At 36.4% G+C, this 24,465-nt stretch overlaps 1 protein-coding gene across 19 annotated transcripts in view; it reads right to left on the reverse strand.

Moving 5' to 3' along the window:
• Positions 1-24,465, reverse strand: part of NKAIN2 (sodium/potassium transporting ATPase interacting 2) — a 1,025,964-nt gene that overhangs the window by 706,394 nt on the left and 295,105 nt on the right. The window contains exon 1 of one of the 19 annotated variants that reach the window (XR_002338482.1): positions 1,114-11,552. The exons of the other annotated variants lie outside the window; for them this stretch is intronic. The gene's annotated coding sequence lies outside the window, so the exon portion shown is untranslated. Of the gene's footprint in view, positions 1-1,113; positions 11,553-24,465 lie in introns of those variants that run through there. 19 annotated transcript variants of the gene reach the window in all.

Below are 24,465 nucleotides of genomic sequence, written 5' to 3' on the forward strand. Positions count from 1 at the left end.
GCCAAAAAACAAATAAACAAACAAAAACCCAAAACCTCTTGATTTCCAACATGTGGAGAGCATATCATCAGAAGATGGAAAATCACAAGAAATCAGTATTTAAAAGAATATCATCTCTGGGATAAACAAGAATTAGCTAATCTTTTTGTGCTGGAATTTCTTTCTGGCTTCTCTTTGAGTCCACCTCATTCTTTTTCATCTGCTTTTTCTCTTACCAACATAACCATGTTGCCTTAAGCACCCTCCCTATTGCTACCCTACCAAATGCTCTGTATACCCCACCCCCTCTTAAAACCTGTCACAGCAGCCTTCCAGCTGATAAGTAGTTATGTATCTACTGGGCAGTTATTATTTGCTTAGCACCAGAAATTTTCAAGTGACTTTTAGTACATGTATCCAATGGTTGAAGGCAGTAGATTTTGAAGCACCTTGGCAAGCCAGTGAACAACTGTTTACATTTATATTAGCTATACTCTAAATGGTCAAGCTCAAAAAAAAAAAAAAAAGAAAAGAAAAACAAAAACAAAAGAAAAAAAGCAGCAGCTTATTTTAAGGCAGTACATTTTCCATAAAACCCTATGTTTTAAAACTCTCCCCTTGAAGTCAGTTGAATAACATGAATAAACATGAATCTCAGTTGTATGAAATAAGCAATTATTTCATTGACTATTGAATATGTGCTTCCTTATCTACCCAGACCAAACACCTATTTCTAAAATAATGTGTTCACAGTGTCCATTTTAAATGAGAATTAAAACCATATGTATATTATGTGAGCTCACTTTTACAGGAAAAAAATAGTAAAGAAAAAAAAGACTAGAAACCTTTCAAACTAAGTAGTTATAGGTAGGTAGATGTGCAATTACAGATGACTTTAAATCATCTTTTTTAACCAATACTTTCCAAATCATCTTCAACTACTGTGAATTATTTTCAGAACTAAAAAATACATGTTATTTAAGGAAAAAAAATCTTTTTTTCTGGAAGAAAATCACGTTTTGATTTAATGGAAGAATGTCAGTGAAACATGAACACTTAGGGATGGTCATGAAATCTTCAAATAGTTATCACCCTGTAGACATGAATGAAAAAATATTACTCTGAAAAACTCACGGTTAAGATATTTGTGGGACAATATAATAAGAGATACCTAATGATGCCCATCCATCTTCAGTACCTGTAAATACACCAGAGGGACAAATAAAGTATGATTAGAGGGTGACCCATTTAAAGGTAACCCCAACTAATTCAAAAGGCTTTCAAATTGACACTTATTCAGAACTTCTTAAATAAACTTCATAGCATGCTACAATTTCAATTTGCTTCTCAGAGCCACCAATCCCTTTCCTTTACCCATCCAAACAGGAACCAGTCCCAACATCTGATCAGTCAACAATCCATCAATTCCATCTCAGCCAGACTCCATCTTAAGATACATCTGAGTTCTTACTGCACCTGAAATCTGAATGTGTCTTATAAAAAATTCACTGTATATTTGATACAATGTTTATCTTTCCTGTTAAAAGCTTTGATTACAATCAATGTTGTATATTACAATAGCATCTTGATATCCATGATATGTGGCAATGTATATGCATAAATTTTTGTGTATAAATATATACACTTAGAACTATTAATATTTTATTATAATTATTTTGTGTGTTGATTGCCAACCAATCTATGGAATACCAAAGGTTTTCTTCTAACTTATGGACTATTTTTAGACCCCACCGAACATCTTCCCAGTAACCAGTCAAATGTTTTCCTTTAATAAAATGGAAGTTTGTACTTCTTGAGGCAAAATCATACACAAGACTTTCAGGGAAAGGTGGACAGTAATGACATTATGACAAAGGGAATACAGGCCTATCTATTTCTTTATTAAGCACTGCTAGATTTCTGTCACCTTACAGAGGAATATTAAATTATGTGTAGCTTCTGTTGATCTTTCTCGACCTTTATTGCTGCAAATAGGGGGCAGTTTGGAGCTAATTAGGACCTTTAGGAATAGATATAAGAAATCTGTGCCTTAAGAGAGCTATGGGTATCGGTGTCTTCAGAAACAACCTCATCAGGTCATATAACATTTTCAAGCTGTTAAGGAGCTGCGTTTCACCACCTCCTCCTTTTAAATTTTACCATAACTTTATGGGTCTACTGAATTAGCCACATGTATGTCCTGGAAAAAAAGAAATGAAAGGCAACATATATTTTTCTATTTTTATTAATGTTTTATGCTTAAAAACCAGTGTTATTCTCAATAGGCACTTTGTCGTACATAATTACTGTGTGAAAGAAAGATGGTCTAAGATTACACTAATATAAGATATAAGTTAAGGCAAATGTTTGCCAATTGTCACTGCATTTAGCCAAGACGATGGAGTCCAGCAGCTCAGAGTGAAGGCTGAAGATATTGTTTGCCTTACATAGCAGCTGTGTGATGTTCAGCAAGTTATTTAGCTTCTCTGAGCCTCTTCATCATCCTTTGTAGGACAGGGATAAGAAAACTACTTTACAGTATTTTTGTGAGGATAAAATGAGATAGGCCAGCAAAGTACTTAGCCACTGCCTGTAAGTATTCAATTAATCTTTGTTATATTACTACTATACCATTGATACTCTGATAAAGTAGGTTCAATCATCTGGTAATCAGTGGATAATATTATGTGAAATAGTATCAATAGATACTATGTACAACAGTAACAGAAGATACTATGTACAACATATCAGTGGATACTATTTGCAACAAATACACCTAGAATGTTTGTCTAAAATTCTACATTCTATGGGGAGTTTTGGAACAGTAAATGCAGTGTTTCCCACAGCATGTTCTATGGGAGAAATGTGGTCAATGGCTAAGTGGCCACAATGCATGAAGCATTAAAATTAAAGAATGGTTGTTTTTTTTCTTTGTTAAATCAACACAAGAAAACTGTTGAGTGCACGCCTACCTTGGAACCCAGAAGTATTAATATATTAAAAGATAGTGAAAGGCCCAAAGAAAAGACACGTGGTTCTTTTATTTGTTTGTTTGTTTTGGTTCTTTCAGCATCCCTCAACTTATTTAACCAGAATTCTTTTATCACAGAGAACCTATTAACTTCTTGATTTACATACTAAGACACTACTCTGTAGGTCCTGATAAGAACCATGCAAGACTTACTAAAAAAAAAATGGACAAGTATAGAAAAGAAAAAGTTGTGGACAAGGTATAAAAAAGGATTGCTATTTCTCCTGGGCACTGCAAAAGAAAAGCAGCAGGCCAAAGCCATGCAAACCAGAGGCTATGCGCCCTGCATTTTGTTTGTTTGTTTGTTTGTTTTTTGGTTGTTTTTTTTTTTTTTTTTGTCTTTTTGCCTTTTCTAAGGCTGCTCCCGCAGCATATGGAGCTTCCTAGGCTAGGGATCTAATTGGAGCTGTAGCTGCTGGCCTATGCCAGAGACACAACAACACAGGATCCGAGCCATGTCTGCGACCTACACCACAGCTCATGGCAACGCCAGATCCTTAACCCACTGAGCAAGGCCAGGGATCAAACCTGCAACCTCTTGGTTCCTAGTCATATTTGTTAACCACTGAGCCACGACGGGAACTCCTGTGCCCTGGTTTTTGTGGACAGCTGATCACTTCCATTCAACACTGCAGGCCTAATGCAGCCAGATATTGGACTTATTTTTCTTTTCCCTCAAATCCTTATTTTCATGTACAGTTACAATATTTTTATTCATATTTGCATCTCAGATGCTTACACAGTCCATGTCTTGCACAGCCAGATAAATAGTTCTATTTGTTGCATACAGTCCTCTGGCCAACAAACTGAGCTTCTGACATATATTTCCAGGGCCAGAATTATTTTATCTATTAAAGCATATGAATCCTTTAGCTAATGGCTAAGTAGTTTGCCTCTTAGCAGCCTGTGAAGAAGGAATTATTTTGCCCAGGTCTCTGATAAGAAGATCAAATTAGAGAAAGGTAGGGTAACTTGCTCAAGTTCACAGAAATGACAAGTGGGACAGCCAAGATCCACACCAATCCATCATGGGTGCACGTTATTCACAGGGATTGGTTTGTTTTTCTGTAGAATGTGGAATTTGGGGTTAAAAAAAAAGGTTGATGCTGATGAGGTCTAACTCATTTATTCAGAGCTAAGGAAGCTCTGGTTAAATGATTTACTTTTCATATGAAGATGTCAAAACAGACTTCTGGTTGGGGGATTGAATCATATATTACCCTAATATGGTAATCAACTCTTTGTTTCAGGTCCTCACATTGGAAACTCTATTTGAATTTCTAATTCTTGCTCTCTAAGCTTATTAAATTTTGTTCTGAGGAATTACAGATACGGAGAAAACTCTGAAGTGAATAAAGTCCTTATTTCTTCAGATCAGGAGTTGGCAAACTATGGTTCATGAACCGAATCTGGCTCACTGCCTGATTTTGTAAATCAAGTTTTATTGATATTCAGTTACACCCATTCATTTACACATCATCTGTGGCTGCTTTCATGCTACCACAGGAGAGCTGAATGGTTGTGACAGAGGCCATATGACACACAAGATCAAAAATATTTACTCTGTCCTACTATAGAGACAAGTTTGCAACTCCGGCTTTAAATTTCTAATTTTTTATACTGGGAACAAAAGCAGACCATCATAAACATTAGTCCTTAGAGATCGCTTTTCACAGGGCCTCAAACAATTGCATTTTACCCGGGTTCCATGTTTCTATCACTTACAGGCTCACATCAAATATAGATAATAAGAAAAAAGCCCACAATAATTTTTCACTCTTACTCACTGGAGGGGTTTTGTTAAAGAAATTAAGCTCATTGCAATGCTCCCTGTGAGAACAATGACCCTATAGTTGGAATAAAAGGGTTTTTTTTCCCTCATGAGAAATTAGTTAGCATTAATAGCATGGCCACTTCAAATCTTGTAAAAAATTTGTTTTCTCTTTAGAAACTAGAAATTTTAAAGCTAAAATTTTAAAGCTCTTTAGAAACTAGAAATTTTAAAGCTAAAACTGTAGTTTTAGCTTCTAACCTATACTGCTGAGCACACCTTTGGCTTCATTTTAGCTTCCTAATGTTGTTTCCTTTCCCCCCTAATTTCTATTCACTTTTTTTTTTTTTTTTTTTTTTTTTAGGGCCACACCTGCATCATATGGCAGTTCCTAGGCTAGGGGTCGAATTGAAGCTACAGCTGCTGGCCTACACCACAGCCACAGCAATGCAGGATCCGATCCATGTCTGTGACATATACCACAGCTCATAGCAACACTGGATCCTTAACCCACTAAGCAAGGCCAAGGCTCGAACCCACATCCTCATGGATACCAGTTGGGTTCGTTACCACTGAGCTATGGCCGGAACTCCCTTATTCACTTTATGCTTTTGTGATGCATGAATTATATTAGCCATACATCATCATTTTAAAATGGCACAAAGAAATGAGAGTGTCAATTAGTAGGAAAAAAACTGAAAGATAAGACACTGGCACCTTTTCCTGTCACAGGAAATCTATTCCTATGTTCAAATCAGGTCCTGTTCCAGGGTTCAGTTTAAACATTTAGAAAAAAAGGAAAGGAAATACTCTGACCTCACAAAGATCTCACCTAAAAAATGCTGCAGTTTTGTCTTGAGAAAGAGAACCACATTCCCTTGGTTAGTTACAACATCTCGCACTGCATGGCCATCTCATCCTCATAGCTTTAAGGATTTCATGGAGTGATCCAATGAGATTTATGGCAGAAGCCATACCATAATGGCAGATTTATATGGTGATGCCACAGAGAGTGGAAGGTGAGACGATACCAATACAGAATGCTGATGTCTCTAAAACCCAGATAGTGTAAAATCATGGGCAGATGTTCAAGTCAACTCTCCATCATATTGCCAAATAAAAGATGAGGATGATGCTGACTGTTCAGGCCTGCTACTTGCTTCCTGGACAATCCAAGATGTCAAGAAAAATGCTATACAATGTCTCAGACAGATCACATAAGAGAAACTGCTTGACTTTTGCTTAGAGAGACATGATCAGCAGTGGAATTCATTCTCTACATCTCACTATGGTATGCAAACATATTGACAGGAGTTTTTCTGCTATACCTACCTGGAGAATATTCCATGAAAGGCTTTTCTACCTGAGCAAAACTGAAATCACTTCTAATTCAATATTGGAAGAAAGCAGCTGACTCACCCTTCCTCCACCTTCCCCCTGGCATATCATAATAGAAAGGTGAAGGATTAGAAAAGTAAATACGGAGTTCACACACACACACAAAAAAAAAACCCACAAAAAAAAAAAACCCATTTCATATACCTAATGACTTTGAGAAATAAAACAGAGCTTCATGTCACTGCCACATTCTCATATGTAAATACTTCCACATGGAAGTCTACTTTTATGTCCTAGGGGTTTTTTTAGAAAAAAAATATATATTTTTCTCCTTCCTTCATGAGAAGTAGTAGCTAATGAGATTAGAATATAGCTGGATCTTTATCATTTTCCCTTAGTCTGATCTTTAAACATGATTTATAACTGCTGTGGTTATATGTAGTTGGCACTCAGTAACAGAAAAGCATTAAGCTAACAAGTCACCACACATTTTGGTGTGAGAAATATCTACTTCACAGCTATGTCTTAAAGTGCTACTTCCTTATTCTTCACTGAAATTACCTAAGACTCAAATCCAGCTTTCTTTTAGTTATTCATCCCACCTTATTGTTATAGCCAAGGTTTTAGCTTTCTTCATAAGAGAGCCTGAATAAAAGTTAAAACATCCTTAATTCAGCTATTTTTTAAATGATAATGCGCTATTACTACATAAGTTACCAGAGAGTGTCACATTAATCAGCATTACACCAACATCTGAGAAGCATGCTATTTCCATGACAGTCTAATATGACCTCAAGGAAGGTCTCTGAGGTGATAAAGACAGGACTTTCTGACAAAAGCCATCCATAAACCAGAAGGCACCAGAAGTGTGTGAAGTACTTTACAACATAGCCAGAGGAACTTAGTGCAAACTTGCTGAAGGTACCACAAATAGCGCATTAAGAATAAATAGTACACTTTTTAAAAAAAAAAATTTCTTACTAAAGTCATAAGAAATGGTCTCAGTGCAACATGTAAAGCATCATATTTTGCCTTGATAACTAATATCATTTCAGTAAGAATTTTGTCACTAATTTCAAAGAGCTAAGTATGTTTTGTAAAATTATTTAGGAAAACATATCACTTCTAACCATAATAAAAATCTTTTATTTTTTTGTATAAAAAAGAATGAGGAGTTCCTATTTTAGCTTGGCAGGTTAAGGACGCAACATTGTCTCCATGAGATGCAAGTTCAATCCCTGGCCTTACTCAGTGGGTTAAGAATCTGGCATTTGCCGCAAGCTGTGTAGGTCACAGATGCAGCTCAGCTCCAATGTTGCCATGGCTATGATGCAGGCCCCAGCCACAGCTCTGATTGGACCCCTAGAAGGGAACTTCCATATGCCACAAGTGCAACCATAAAAAGAATGATATTCCACACAAAAGTCCATGCTTTCCATAAAATATTTCTATGCCAATTTGGGATATTTGAAAGACACATAGCACACTAAAATATCAATATGATTAAAAACAAGAAGTTAAGGAACTGTAGTTTTTATTTACTACATATGACTAATGTAAGTTAGTTTTTTCTCATATTCTAACATTTCTTAAATCAGGATGAACCTTAAAAGTGAAATCATGACATAGTTTTAATAACAGCTTGCTACATAAAGTAATGGTACAACTCATAATAGATGGTGTCTTAGAATCCATATAAAACATAAGCCTTTACTGTAAGGTTCACTCCAGTTTGTTCATTTTTCAGGAATGTTCAAGAATCATATTGCTGATGAAGCAAAGCTAAGAATCATTAAAATAAATCAATAAATAAATTTCTCACTGCTGCCAGGAAGGTGCATCTTTACATTTTCTCATCATCACATTTCAAGGAGAAATGTTAAATGCCACTCATTTGCTTTTCCCTAATTTCTTTCTTTTTTCTTAAGGGAAATACATGAAAGTGTCTATGTGTCAACACTGTCATCATGTGACATGGCTTCGAATTGCCTCATAATCCTGATCTCTCTTCCTTTGATATGCTCTGTGTAGAACACATGAAAGAACATGATCTTTAAACACTGCTTATGGGTGTTAAAGTAGGAACAGTCTTCTTTATTTTGGATGCAATTATTTAATGTTGAGTATAATTAATAATGTCCTTAGCACATTGTTTTTGAGAAACTTTACTGGAAAACATTATTGATAATCTAGTTGGCAAACCCTTACAACTAACTAGGTAGTCAACTGAATCCATTAAGTTCTGCATATATGGTCTAATGTTAAATCATAACTTCCTTGGTGCAGTTGGTATGTTAGATCTAAAATCAGAACTTCCTCTTTTTTTTTTCTTTTAATTGACAGGGTAATAGATTTAGCCAACTATTTTAGCTTGATGTATGTAACTTATCCAAACTCTGTATCATTGTTCCAGTGTGCTTTCAAACACAATGGCCTCTCTGTCTCTTAAACTCCCTTCTTCTTGTGATCTTGACCTTCATCCTAATACAGCCATGGTCTCAATGATCTTCCTCATTCCCCATTACTAATAACTGGAAACCTTATAGCAATACTAGTTTCAAGTGTCTCACTCTCTGCCCACCACCTCCCATTCCCCCTAATATCTGAGCTGCAATAGTTTCTTTTAGGCAATGCTGGGCACAGTTCATCACTGCTTCTCTGTTGAAAATTCTCCTTTCTTGGGTTTAGGTGTGCCACACCCTCGGACATTTCCTCCTTCCTCTCTAACTAGTTCATCTCAAAGTCTTTCCTGGTTTGCCTTACTGGATCAAACTGTGAAAGACTCCAGCTTAGAACTTAGAATTAATCTCTTTTCCACCTACACTCACACCTTCAATAAGCCACCAATCTCATGGCTTTAAGTATCATCATGACTCCCAAAAGACATCTCCCCTGAAATCACATTCTCAGAGCAAACTTCCTTCCTGACATCTCTACTTGAACTTATCTAATTGGACAATGGATGTCATACTCAATTTTTGATATCCTTTCCCTTCCCCCCACCTTCTCCTAGTTCAGTCTTTCCCATCTCAGTTAATGGACAATACAACTTTCAGTCAATCAGGACCCAAATTCTTAAAGTCCTATTTATCTCCACTCTTTCTCTCATAACTACACCCAAATTATAAAGAAATCCTAGTCATTCTTCCATAAAAATACGTTCTGAAAATGCTAATTAAAACTCCGCTGAAATTCACCTGCACATATGTTACAAATGCTGAAGTTAGAAAGACTGACAACATACACAGCTGCTGGAAATCTCCTATTTTGCTTAGGAGTATAAATGTTAGAACATTTTGAAAAATTGGAAGTCTTAAAATATTAAATATATACTTACCCTGTGTCCCAGCAATTATATTATGAACATTAATGCAATCTATATGTATACTACATTCAGATATACATATCGACCTCAGAAATTTAGAAATATATATATAAATCCTAATGAAAGAAATGCAAAATACATATGACTCCCTTATCAATATATAATCACAGGTAATGAAAGAATATAAAAGCATAAAAACATGCTATTCTTGACGTGGAAAAAGATTCAAATGACTATTTAATTTTAACTTTGATAACACCAAAAGATCCTATCATCATCATCAACCTTGTTAATAAAAAAAGAGCACCCTTCTAAAATCCTCAGGCCATTTCAAATAACCCTATCAGAGTTCAAGCTTAATTCAAAATTTATTATTTTCATGAAGAAAATAAATGTAAAACTTAAGCAAGAACGAAAGCAATCCTCCACTGCTGCATTATTACTACATCTGAAGAAAAAGAGGAGAGTGCAAGAGTGAACAGGTAAGTTACAGAGTTTACATTTTTTTTTTAAATCATGATATGACTAAGAATAATCGTTCTTTTAGGGAATGCTGGGCACAGTTCACCACTGCCTCTCTACCAAAAAAGAAGAAAAGGGGCTTCATCACCTTTAGTTTATTATTCTATTATTTACCATTTTAAATATAAGGAAAAATTTTTATGCTTCATAGCGAATACTTGTTTTAAAGTGTAATGCAATGACTTCTACGAGTCCAGGATTACTCTATGTAAGAGCTGCCACTGAAATAAATTTGAGGACATTACTAGAAAAAACATTCCATGAATTATAGGGTCAGACCTTAACTCTATATAGTAACACTCCCCAGATAGTTCTAATTAGCTTATATTACTAAAACACTAAAAGTATAATGTTATGAAGTATTAAATTACAGACTAGAAGACAGTGCAGATTTAGTTTTTCATACTCTACCGGACTGTTTCATGGCTCACTCTTTCACTGGCTTTCTGGAAAAATGAATATGAACATGTATAAACTCTTCAAAATAAATCCCACATATTGGGAATATTTAGGAAAATCCTTTTGATTTACAATATATTTTTCATGTAATCAAATTGCTGTGTAGATTACATTATACAATGTTAATCAAAGTGGGATCAGAAGCAATGCCTGGTTTCCTCTCATTTCAGTCTATCTAATTTATCTGAATTAGTTCTGTTCCATACATGAGCAACTTTGACCACATAACTTGATGATGGTTTTATTTTACAAATAAATAACCTAGTTATCACTTATCTGGTCATGCACTGAGGACTGGAACTTTTAGTCTACAAATTTCCAAACTACTATTTTCTGATTACAATGTCACACACTTATTAAATGTTTCCAGGCAATGCACAGAATTCTGCAGATAATCGATTGAAAAAAAATAAATAACAAAACAGGAATGTTTGGGTCACATGTTTCGACTGGAATTGTGCTAGGTTTCTCATAAGAGAAAAAAAAAAAAAAGCAACGAGAGAGCCCTCCTTACCAATATTCTAGAAAAACAAAGGTTGCATATGTGAAACAATTAGTGACTATTAAGCAAAGACTGTTTAAATACTCAATTACATTTTTCTTCCAGCTGCATTACAGGATTTTTTAAAAGGAAGCAATTGATGGAATGTGGAGGAGTTATAAAAGGCTCTCTGAAGAAGCATAATACATTCACAAAAGAGGACATGCTTCAGAGAATTGTCCTGTGCACCAAGTCACATGTTTCATTTGAGCATCACTATGGATCAGTACAAAAGAATCTAAAACAGAAACTGAAGCCACCAACTCACAAAAGAGAGTGCTTTGATTGTAATCACTATATTCCCTCTTGGGGTATTTTGGCCCCCACTGACCTAGAGTCTCCTCACCTCCAGACTCTGTCTTCCTTAGCACCTCACGTTAATTCACCTTTTGATTACATCATTTCCAGTTTTTAAGAAAGGCTAACACCTCATGAAAGCTTCCATATCCAAACTCCTGGGGCCTTCATTTCTTTTCTTTTTTTTAATTTTTTTTAAAATTTTTTAAAGGAATACTAAAATACAATACCTTTTAAAATTGCACCCCAAAAAATCAAATCCCTGGGAATACAACTGACCAAGGAGGTAAAGGACTTATATACGAAGAACTATAAAACATTAATCAAGGAAATTAAAGAAGATGTAAAGAAATAGAAAGATATTCCATGCTCCTGGGCTGGAAAAATTAATATTATAAAAGTGGCCATACTACCCAAAGCAACCTACAGATTCAGTGCAATCCCTATCAAATTACCCATGGCATTTTTCCCAGAACTAGAACCAACAATCCAAAAATTTATATGGAACCACAAAAGACCCAGAACTGCCAAAGCAATCCTGAGGAACAAAAACCAAGCAGGAGGGATCATTCTCCCAGACTTCAGACAACATTACAAAGCCATAGTCATCAAGACAGTGTGGCACTGGTACCAAAACAGACAGACAGACCAATGGTACAGAGTAGAGAACTCAGAAATAACCCCTGACACCTACAGTCAATTAATCTTTGACAAAGGATGTGAGAACATAAAATGGGAAAAAGACAAGTCTTTTCAGCAAGTATTGCTGGGAAACCTGGACAGCTGCATGCAAATAATTGAAATTAGAACACACCATGCACAAAAATAAACTCAGAATGGCTGAAAGTCTTAAATATAAGACAAGACACCATCAAACTCCTGGAAGAGAACAGAGGCAAAACATTCTCTGACATCGACCTTAACAAATGTTTTCTCAGGTCAGTCTCAAAGCAACAGAAATAAAGCAAAAATAAACCAATGGGACTTCATCAAACTGACATGCTTTTGCACAGCAAAGGAAACCACAAAAAAACCAAAAAGACAACTTACAGAATGGGAGAAAATAGTGTCAAACGATGCAACCGACAAGGGCTTAATCTTTAAAATAGACAATCAATGTATACAACTCAAAAGCAAAAAAAGCCAACAACCCAATTGAAAAATGGGCAAAACACCTGAATAGACATTTCTCCAGAGAAGATGTACAGATGGCCAACAAGCACATGAAAAAATGCTCATAACATCCCTGATTATTAGAGAAATGCAAATCAAAACTACCATGAGATACCACCTCACACCAGTCAGAATGGCCATCATTAATAAGTCCACAAACAACAAATGCTGGAGGGGATGTGGAGAAAAGGGAACTCTCCTGCACTGTTGGTGGGAATGGAAGCTGGTACAACTACTATGGAAAACAGTATGGAGGTACCTTAGAAAACTACACACAGAACTACCATATGACCCAGCAATCCCACTCTTGGGCATATATCCAGACAAAACTTTCCTTGAAAAAGACACATGCACCCACATGTTCATTGCAGCACTATTCACAATAGCCAAGACATGGAAACACCCTAAATGTCCATTGACAGATGATTGGATTCGGAAGAGGTGGTATATATACACAATGGAATACTACTCAGCCATAAAAAAGAACAAAATAATGCCATTTGCAGCAACATGGATGGAACTAGAGACTCTCATACTGAGTGAAGTAAGTCAGAAAGAGAAAGACAAATACCATATGATATCACTTATATCTGGAATCTAATATAAGGTACAAATGTATCTTTCCACAGAAAAGAAAATCATGGACTTGGAAAATAGAGCTGTGGTTGCCAAGGGGGAGGGGGACAGCATGGGGTGGATTGGGAGCTTGGAGTTAATAGATGCAAACTATTGCCTTTGGAATGGATTAGCATGAGATCCTGCTGTGTAGCACTAACTATGTCTAGTCACTTATGATGGAGCATGATAATGTGAGAAAATAAAATGTGTACATGTATGTGTAACTGGGTCACTATGCTGTACAGTAGAAAAAAAACTGTATTGGGGAAATAAAAATTAAAAATAAAATTAAATTTAAAAAGTTTTTTATGTTTTTTTAGGGCCGTACTCATGGCATCTGGAGGTTCCCAGGCTGGGGTCCAATCAGAGCTATAGCTGCCAGCCTACAACACAGCCATAGCAATGTGGGATCTGAGCCACTTCTGTGACCTACATCACAGCTCATAGCAATGCCAGATCCTTAACCCATGGAGAAAGGCCAGGGATGGAACCTGCTTCCTCATGAATTCGTTTCTTCTGAGCCATGATGGGAACTTCATATTTTTTTTTAATTTACTTTTTATTTTGGCTCTTCATTTCTGAGGGTAGCTGGATCCTGGAATGAAGTTAGATTTCCAAACCCAGGCATGAAGTTCTCACCACAGTGACAGGCACCACGCTTGGGCCCAGGCTTCCTCATGGCCAACTGGACCATAGAAATGGACACCTAGTGACCTGGATCGTCTATAGCACTGAAGTGGCAACACTCCCCCATACCAGGTTGGGTTTTTCTGATCCTTATCTGAGCAGCCCTATTTCTTGGTTCTGAGAGCTCGCTTCCTTCTCCACTTCACCCACTACCTCTTCTCTGGTAAGAGTCTGCCTGGCACATGCCAGCTTTCTTCTTTGAAGCCAGATCCTGCACTAAAATTGTTAATTCTCTCCATATAAGTCTTGCTACCTGCCTGCATCCTAAGTGCTGAGCCATCCTTTGCATATTCTCCCTGTTTACTCCAATGGCTTGGTGCTGACAGCTTCTGGCACTGGGACTTAGGGAGTTGTGCCCCACAGAACCTGAGCCAAGACTGCCTGGTGGCTGTAGGCTCTGAGGCCAAGCCGTCTTTCTTTCGTCCTCATCCTGCCTTGGTGACTAGGTTTCCACCCAGCTTACCTATACGCACTTGTCCCCTGTGCTTGAGAGCTCATCTGTGCTTGACCTCAACCCAGGTCAGCTTGACTCGCCATAAATCAGCCACTTCCTTTCTGCTACATGCACCTATGACCACACCACTTGGTAAGTTGCTGCCCCGGGACACTGCATTACATCTTAGTTCACATCCCATCCCCCGTGCCCTCATGTTAGGACACTCAGACACATTTTAGTCCCATCACAACAAACTGAAAGGCAGGTTGGTCCACAGTCCCGGTGAAGTAAAGTAAATAGGAAAAAAAAAAAAAAAAAAGATCTGTCAAGAAGCACACCAAGAAATTAGTAGAAAAGGTGACCCCGACATTCTGCGCCAGCAAAGACCTAGCTAATTGGACGTTTATGCTTTCCTCGAGGACGTGGAGCAAGTCTAAACAATAGTTTCCTCCTGACAGCTTGCAGCCTAAAATGGAATGATGACCAATACATCCTGGCTGGGTTTAGGTCTGAAGCCAGATTCTTCCAGAACTTTTCCTCAGGCGTTTGGCAGATATTCAGAGATTATCAGCTTTCAGGGATGATTATCTTTTTCTTTTTTTCTCAGATTTCTAGATGGCTGGATTACTCCTATCTACTTCAATACCTAGGTGGCCATATGATGGTCTCTTAGATCAATTCTCCTAACCCTTGGCCTCATCAACTCATTGTTTTTTGAAATACATACGTGGCTTTACTCTGCATTTCTGGGATATCACATAATAATTGGATGGCATCAGGTTAGATCTTATCATGTCAATGGGGTAGAAAAAAACTAATGTAAAATGTGAGCAATTCTGCTGTCCCAGCAAATATATCGTCTATGGCAGGATGTTTCATTCAGCTATAACCTTATTGTCTCCTTCCCTTATTTTGTCCCCACCCCAAATCATAAGAAGGCAGCAGCTTCTTTGTTCTCTTTTATCTCTGGGAAGTTTTGTGACACCGGGCAGAAAGCAGAAGTTGTAATCCATAGGCCAGAGGTGTGTGTGTATGTGTGTGTGTGTGTGTGTGCATGTGCGTGTGCATATGTGTGTGTGTGTGTGTGTGTGTGTTTAGTAGGGGGATGGTGTCAGTGACCTTAGAAAGGGAAGATTCCAAAAGACAGGAAGGAGCCAGAAGTTCAGGGGCCCTACAACTATCAGAAGCCTGCAGCTGAGTTTCCTGGTTCCTTCCAAAAAAAGCACAACTGTCTAATTAAATTGTCATGTTGTGCCATCAACATCCATATAGCAGCAAAAGACTTTTATCGTCACTTTCTGGCAACAGCACACGAGGCAAATGCATGACAAAAAACCACTTATTTTATACAATCACTTCTTAAAGAGCTCTGCCTCTATTTACAGGTATTTATTAACGGTCACATAAACTATTCTATTTGCTGCTATTCTACCATTAGAAGATGGTGTTAAACTTGTGTCTGTTGGCTCTTTATAAATACTAGGCATTAAATAAATGTTTGGTAAATTCCATATATATCAATGAGAGGAATTACACATATTTGGAAGGCAAAAATAAATGCTATATATCTTCACTTTCAAACACAACATGACTGCTTTTTTTCTAAAAAACAGTAACTTCCAAACCATTTTCCTTCTACATAAACTTCATTAATAATGTTCTTTTTAGATTTAAATTACTTTCTAACTTCATTACTTGTCCTGCATACATTCAAAAATCTGCTAATTCAAAGGGAGCACTCAAGCATCCCTTTATGTCTCAAGGATCAGGAAATCTTATGAGAAACAATAAGTGGCTTTGTCAGATAGTGAATGAGGAAAAAATTTCTGCAGTAAGGAATAAACCATGTTCAATTTTAACACGTGAAAGAACATTTCTTTAACTTGCACTTAATTTAAAATCCAATCACAAGAATGAAGGTCTTTAAAAATTAAGATGTCTCTTCTAGAAGATGATCAGTATCCCTGGAAGGCAGCAATACTGGTAGTAACTGATCTTTCAACCCAAAAGAAATTCAAATCAAAGCAAACAAGACCAAAAAAAAAAAAAAAAAAGAATCTGCTAATATGTAGGTTCTACACAAGGGCTTTAACCCAGTTTTTCTACATCAGCACTACTGACATTTGAGTTGAAGAATTCTTTGTTGCTGTGGCCTATCCTGTTCATTATAGGATATTTTGCAGCTTTCCCAAGATTCACCCACCAGATGACAGTAGTTCCACCCAACCTATCCCCCCTACCCTTGCTACATACTCTGTGACAGTCAATAATATTCCTAAGCACTGCCAAATATCTTCTGGGAAGCAAAATTCTGCCCCAACCTCACTCTGCCACTAGAACGACTGTTTTCATCTTATTCCCTTCTAGCAAGCTTTTTAATGGCATTTATCTCATACAGCTGTTTATTGAGCAAGAAAATATTTGACTCAAGGTTTATAAAAATAATAAACTGCAGGAGTTCCCACTGTGGCTCAGTGGTAATGAACCCAAGTAGTAACCATGAGGATGAGGTTCGATCCTTGGCCTCACTCAGTGGGTTACGGTTCTCACGTTGCTGTGAGCTATGTGGTAGGTCGCAGACATGGCTCAGATCCCACGTTGCTGTGGCATACACTGGCAGCTGCAGCTCTGATTGGACCCCTAGCCCCCAGAAACTTCCATATGTCACAGGTGTGGCCCTAAAAAGTAAAAAAATAAAAATAAATGAATAAAAAGCTGAAAAGCCTGAACAATGCCTTAAACTTGGCAGCTATAATTAAGGAAAGTGTCAAATCCAATGCATGGATATCCTGTGGGTTTCTTCCTGTTTAAAGAGAGTGTAATTTGGTGATGAAAGGAACATCTATGCTTTGGAGTTAGGCAACCTAAGTTCAAATTTAATTCTTAACATTTCGAAGTGTAAAAATGACTAACCTTACTTAAATCTCTGACATATGCAACCTATAAATGTTAGAAAAGATAACATTAATATCTCTACTTCACATTATTGTAGAAATTAAATGAGATAACATCTCAAAAGGGTATGCTACATATTAATCAATGCTTTATCTTGTGTTTAGAGCCATAAAAGTATAAACATACCGCTTACTATATGAGTGTTTTTCTTCAAAAAGGCATACTTTTTCTTCTAGCTTTTTAATAATTAAACTGGAACTATATCATTTCGAATATCCTCTAGTTCTCCAAAAACAGAAAGTTATATTTATTCCAGTTTGCTTTTATGATGGGACAAAGCAATAGGGTAAGCACAACTTTAGCAGTTGTTTCACCTTCCACCTATAAGAATCTAGCTATGGGAGTTCCTGTAATGGCTCAGTGGTTAACGAATCCAACTAGGAACCATGAGGTTGCGGGTTTGATACCTGGCCTTGCCCAGTGGGTTAAGGATACAGCATTGCTGTGAGCTGTGGTGTAGGTCACAGATGCGGCTTGGATCCCATGTTGCTGTGGCTCTGGCATAGGCTGGCAGCTACAGCTCTGATTAGACCCCTAGCCTGGGAACCTCCATATGCCATGAGTGCGGAACCTAGAAAAGACAAAAAAAAAAAAAAAGGATCTAGCTATATTCCCTCCAAATATAATAATAAAGGGGAATATATTTCTTTTTCTGGTGACATAACTTCTTTAACTTCACTAAAGAACTAATTGGACTGCCAATTCTTACCAGATCACCTGGAAATCCCTTCCTCTGAAACCAGTGAAATGCATGTTATTGACACTAACTGGAAATACACTGTGTGATATATTCCTCAGGAGTATATTCTGAGGCTACTCTCTATTTTGTTTACAATAGTTGAATTATTGAGGCATTCCTCCTACGTAAGAAACTCAAAGCACAGCCCCTATTCTCAAGGAGCTTACATATATTTCATATTAAGTAATATGGGAAATTATGCTTTGTAATCCTTAAACTCTAATAAATGCATATTAATTGTCAGGAAATAATTAACCAACATTGAAACCCTGTAGACAACATAAACATCTTTTTCAGGATGTATGTTCCCTGCACTTTGCTAAAACATTCCCTTTTCCTTTCACCAGGTTAACATTCTTCCAGGGTCCCCTTGGTCTCAATTCCCCAGTGACTCAAGGACTCAGTCAAATCATTCCTCAATTCCAGGTGATGAACCCAGGAAGAAAAATGATAGTATAGTCCACCCCTCTGCCAGATGTAGAAATGCCAAATTATATCTCAAATAGCAGAACTCAGCTTAAAGTATAAGCTCTACAGGCCATTTCCCTGTTCTTGCCAACCAGACTAATTAGGTCATTCTGCAGTAAGACTTCTTTCACTCGATAGTTGTCCTGTATAAATTTGTACAAATAAAATATGTCAGAGTTTAAAAAATTAGTGTTTGACCACAGCAATCAGAGAAGAAAAAGAAATAAAATGAATTCAAATTGGAAAAGAAGACATAAAACTCCTACCATCTGCAGATGACATGATACTATAAATAGAAAATCCTAAAAATACTACCAGAAAACTTGGAGTTCATCAATGAATTTGGTAAAATTGAAGGATACAAAATTAACACACAGAAATCTCTTACATATCTGCACACTAACAACAATATATCAGAAAGCTAAAATAAGGAAACAATCCAATTTACCATTGCATCAAAGGAATAAACACCTCGGAACAAACCTCTTTACAGAAACAAAAGACTTGTACTCTAAAAACTATAGGATGCTGAGGAAAGAAATTGAAGATAGCTCAAATACAGGGAAAAATATACTGTGTTCTTGGACTGGAAGAATCAATATTGTCAAAATGACTACCCACACTCTCCAAGGTAATTTTTAAATTCAAGGCAATTCCTATCAAAATACCAATGATATTTTTCATAGAACTAGAAGAAAAAAAATTATATTTGCATGGAAACACCAAAAGACCCCAAATTGCCAAATCGACTCTGAGAAAGGAAAATGGGGCTGGAGGAATCAGACTTTAGATTTTAATATAAAACTACAGTCATCAAAACAGTATGGTACTGGCACAAAACAGAAATACAGATCAAAGGAAAAGAATAGAAAGCCCAGAAATAAAGCTACATATTAATGGTCTATTAATCTACAACAAAGGAGGAAAGAATACACAATGGAGAAAAGACAGTCTCTTCAATAAGTGATGCTGAGAAAACTAGCCAGCTACATGTAAAAAAGAATGAAATGAGAATACACTCTAACACCATACAAAAAAATAATCTCAAAATGGACTAAAGACTTAAATGTAAGACTGGATATTATAGAGAGGAAAACATAGGCAGAACACTCTTTGACATAAATCATAGCAATATTTTGTTGGATCTGTCTCCTTGAACAATGTAAATAAAAACAGATATAAACAATGAGACCTAAATATACCTAAAACCTTTTATACAGCAAAGGAAATCATAAACAAAAAGACAACCTACATGATGGGAAGCAATATTTTCAAATGATGTGATTAACGAGGGATTAATCCAAAATATATAAACATTTCATACAGCTCAATATTGAGAAAATAAACACAATAAAAATGATGGACAGAATATTTAAATAGGCATTTCTCTAAATAAGACATGCAGATGGCCAAAGGACACATGAAAAGATGCTCAATGTTACTAGTTATTAGAGAAATGCAAATCAAAACTACAATCAGGTATCATCTCACAGCAATCAGAATAGCCATCATCAAAAAGTCTACAAATAATAAATTCTGGAGAAGGTGTGGAGCAAAGGGAACCTACCTACACTGTTGATGGGAATGTAGATTGGCACAACCACTAGACGAACGGTAAGGAGGTTCCTCAGAAAACTAAAAATATAACTACCACATGATCCAGCAATCCCACTCATGGGGATATATCTGTAGAAAACCAAAATTCGAAAAGATATATGTACCCTAGTGTTGACTGAAGCATTATTTACAATAACCAAGACATGAAAGCCACCTAAATGCCCACTGGCAGGGGAGTGGATAAAGAAGATGTGGTATATACACACAATGGACTACTACTCAGCCATAAAAAAGAATGAAATAATACCATTTGCAACAACATGGATGGACCTAGAGATTCTCCTACTAAGTGAAGTCAGACGAAGACAATATCATATTACATCACTTACATGTAGAATCTAAAAAGATGATACAAATGAACTCATTTACAAAACAGAAACAGATCCGCAGATATAGAAAACAAACTTATGGTTACCAAAGGGGAAGGGGGTAGGGATGAAAATTAGGAGTTCGGGATTAAAATATACACACTACTATATATAAAATAGATAACCAACAAGGACCTACTGTATAGTATAGGGAACTATATTCAATATCTTCTAATAAGCTATAATGGAAAGAATATAAAAAGAATATTCTCTGTATTTGTAAATACATACACATATGACTGAATCACTTCACTATACCAATTAAACTATCACACTGTAAATCAATTACATTTTCATAAAACATTTTAAAATTTAGTGTCTAAAGCATAAAGCTGTGGCCAATTTATGGGTCAGAAGGGTTATCAACTCATGTTTTCTGAAGTTTAGGTAGGTTAGCCTCACTGAGCACTACTGCCCACAGTTCCGATTTAAGGGAACATACTTGTCGGTTGTACATGGCTAGCAACTGAGCAGTCAGGGCACTCACAAATAAACTTAAACTCCAGCAAATAGCATAAATGATTGTTTTTCATCTACTTGATCGCATTTTGCTTAGTATCTAAAAAAGACATCTGCATTAATTTCAGCTGGTATTTTAAAGCATCCCATGTTTTAGAAGAAAAGCTAAAGATTACTTCACTGAAACTTGTGTTGTCCTTGATCTTGAAGGCTTCTACAACCTCAAGTACAATTAATTATCAGCAACAAAAACATGCTTTCTTATTTCGTTGTCTTGTCAGGGACTTTATTTTTCCTAAATCATATTCAGTTCAACATTTTTTGGAAAGTTTAAATATGAATAAAAAATGCTTCTACGAGGTGCAGGGCCTACTGAAGAAAACAAACACATGACAGTTCATTTAAAGAACATCAGTAAAATGTAAAAAAAAAAAAGAGAAAGGATAAAAGAAAAATATCTACAGCCCAGTCTGGAGTTCAGAGAAGAATTCCTAGGGACAATGAGCAGGGAGTCGGCCTTGAAGGATTTTTTTTCAGAAGAGGATAAGAAGGATGTTCAGGAATATGATCAAAGCTATAGAACAGCATAGTGTTTGACTGGAACTAAAAACAATTTAGAATTAGGAGGACCTAAGTGTGAGGAATGAAGGTCCCAGAACAGGGAGGACTATAGAGCCATTCATGGACTTGTTCATTAAAACATCAAAGCAGCATTGTTTCCAGATGCAAATTCATTTGAGAGATAACTTTTCTAATTAGGCCATGGAATAGCCAGACAGATTTCAACAAGCTAAAGAAAGAGAAGGGACTGCCTACTCCTTTAACAATTCCATTTGATTGAAAATGTTTGGTTGTCCTGCACAATGTTTTGCAGAATGTCACATTATAGGAAATGCAATCAAATCCTATAGTTGTAATATTTCACCCCAGTCCTTGCAATCAAATAGAGTAGCAAAGAAATGCTGCAATTACTTATTCATGTAAAAACTATTATTCACTTCATTAGATCAATGTTTTCTTGTTCCAAGGTTTTCCTACGGTTTTGCTTTCCACTCTTCGCCCCTTGCTCAGAGGAATAATTTCCCTGATCTTCTTAGGTTAATAAGACATTCTCCCAAATCAGTCACTGCAAAGACATCCCTGGGCCCAGGGATAAACACATATACAGGGTCACATGCATGTGTGGATACAAAGATAATGCCAAGTTTAGATTTTGATATTCAACCATTAGCCCAGCTGTTCTAGCAGTATATTTAACAGGACCCAGGGGAATGAGTAAGCTTGATGTTTAATGCAAACCAGCTTGTTGAAAAATATGATCACTTCATATGATGTTACAAAGCAATAAAATTAAAAAGGAGGCCCCAGGGAGATATTTAATGTATATTCATAGAATTTATCTAATAGAAGGTTTCCACTTACTAAGAGAAATACACTATCAGAAAAACTCTAGGCCTAGTATATCCCTCAAAGTTATGCAGAACATGAAATGCACATTTGAGTATAATGAGTACATGTCATATTAAAATCAGGTTGCAAAGAAGAGCAAAATCCACATTCTGTTTAAATGATTCTATTTTTGTGTACTTTTTTTTTTTTTTTTTTTGTCTTTTCAGGGCTGCACCTGCAGCATATGGAGGTTCCCAGGCTAGGGGTCGAGTTGGAGCTGCAGCTTCTGGCTTACACCACAGCTCATGGCAATACAAAATCCTTAACCCTCTGAGCAAGGACAGGGATCCGAACCTGCATCCTCATGGACACCGTCAGATTTGTTTCCATTGAGCCACAGCAGGAACTCCATCTTGTGTACTTTTGAAACGTAGTGTACACAGATTCTTATAAAAACAATACACTAGCACTAACAGAAAATAACTACCATGTAAATAATGTACACATTTTTAAATGAGAACTATTAAGACATATAGACTCAAAATGCACAAGATTGTAGACCTCCAACTGTAATGTAACGTGTATATGTTTTATTAACAAACTTCTGCATAAAACAAAGCACCCAATATTTATAAAATAAGATTAAATGGATTATGTCACCCTGAACATTATCTAAGCAGGTTAAAAAGTTCCAAATCACCTAGCCAACATGTATTGTTTACTCTACCATGACTTAGTTTTTTAGGGAACTAATGGGTTGACATGACATTATTCACAGCCTGTATTAAAAAACAAACAACAACAAAAAACCCCAAAAGAACAAAGGAAAACATCGAATGTGTAGAGTTCTGCAGATTTCTTTTTTTATCTTGATTGTCCTGGGAATCAATGCAAAGAGAGAATTTGTAGGGAGTAAGAAACAGTAAAGACAATTACTACACGATTTTTTTTTAATGTCAACTGTTAATTGAAATATATTCCAGGATTTGGATAAGAAATGAGAGGTTTAAAGGACATATAAGCCCCCCAAAATGGAAAATCTCTAGTTCTCTGATAATATTGTTAAGTGGTAGAATGCTAGGAGAAATACAAAGTACTATAACTATTCACCAGAGAAGATAAATCTTTCTTAAGGCTACGTTGGTAACGTGAGCCACCTAACGTTTTCATGAGATGGGCTGCATCAAGGTTTTCATGAGATGGGCTGAGATCACCTACAGCTTTGGGTGAAGCATGAGAAAGTCAAAAATCCAGTTCCATAGATCAAATGACTGGCTTCTCAGTTAAAAGTCAGGCCATTACAACCACATAAACATTGATTTCTGTATTTCGATCTCCTTCTTTTAGACAAGGAAAATCTCCAGAAAACAGATAATGCTAAAAACAAATAAAACCCTTTTCCTTTGTATTCTTTCTTCTTGATGTGTTTAATGAGATGCCTTTTTGCAATGTAGCAGGAGTGAGGCTGAGGCATTCTCCTCTTAATAGCCACAGTAGTCTTCTTTATTCAGTTCTGCACTCCTTCTTTAAGGTGCTTAGAAACAAAGGAAAATAATCATTATTCCCATCTTATAAATTTGCTAGAAATTTATCTATGAAACTTTTACTTAAATTCATATATTAGACAGATATACAAAAGAATACATATTTATGAATTTTAGTGAAAAGGATGCTATCCCCATCCCCACTGTCAACATAAAAAATCACTCTAAAAATATTTGAGTTTCTTTTCTGTGGAAAGGTTCATTTGTGCCATATATTACATTCCAGATAAAAGTGATATCATGTAGTATCTGTCTTCCTCTGACTTACTTCACTCAGTATGAGAGTCTCTAGTTCCATCCATGTTGCTGCAAATGGCATTATTTTGTTCTTTTTTATGGCTGAGTAGTATTCCATTGTGTATATATACCACATTTTCCTAATCATCTGTTGATGGACATGTGGGTCACGGACTTGGAGAATAGACTTGTGGTTGCCAAGGGGGAGGAGGAGGGAGTGGGTTGGATTGAGAGCTTGGGGTTAATAGAGGTAGACTATTGCCTTTAGAATGGATAAGCAATGAGATCCTGCTGTGTAGCACTGGGAACTATGTCTAGTCACATATGATGGAGCATGATAATATGAGAAAAAAGAATGTATACATGTATGTGTAACTGGGTCACCATGCTGTGCAATAGGAAAATAAAATAATGCATTGGGGAAATAAAATATTTGAATATGTTAATGATAAGAACAAGAGCTAACATTTGTTGAAGGTGACTATATACTATGTTACAAGGTACTTTAGTTG

This window comes from Sus scrofa, chromosome 1 (genome assembly GCF_000003025.6).
Source record: "Sus scrofa isolate TJ Tabasco breed Duroc chromosome 1, Sscrofa11.1, whole genome shotgun sequence".
NCBI classification, from domain to species: domain Eukaryota; kingdom Metazoa; phylum Chordata; class Mammalia; order Artiodactyla; family Suidae; genus Sus; species Sus scrofa.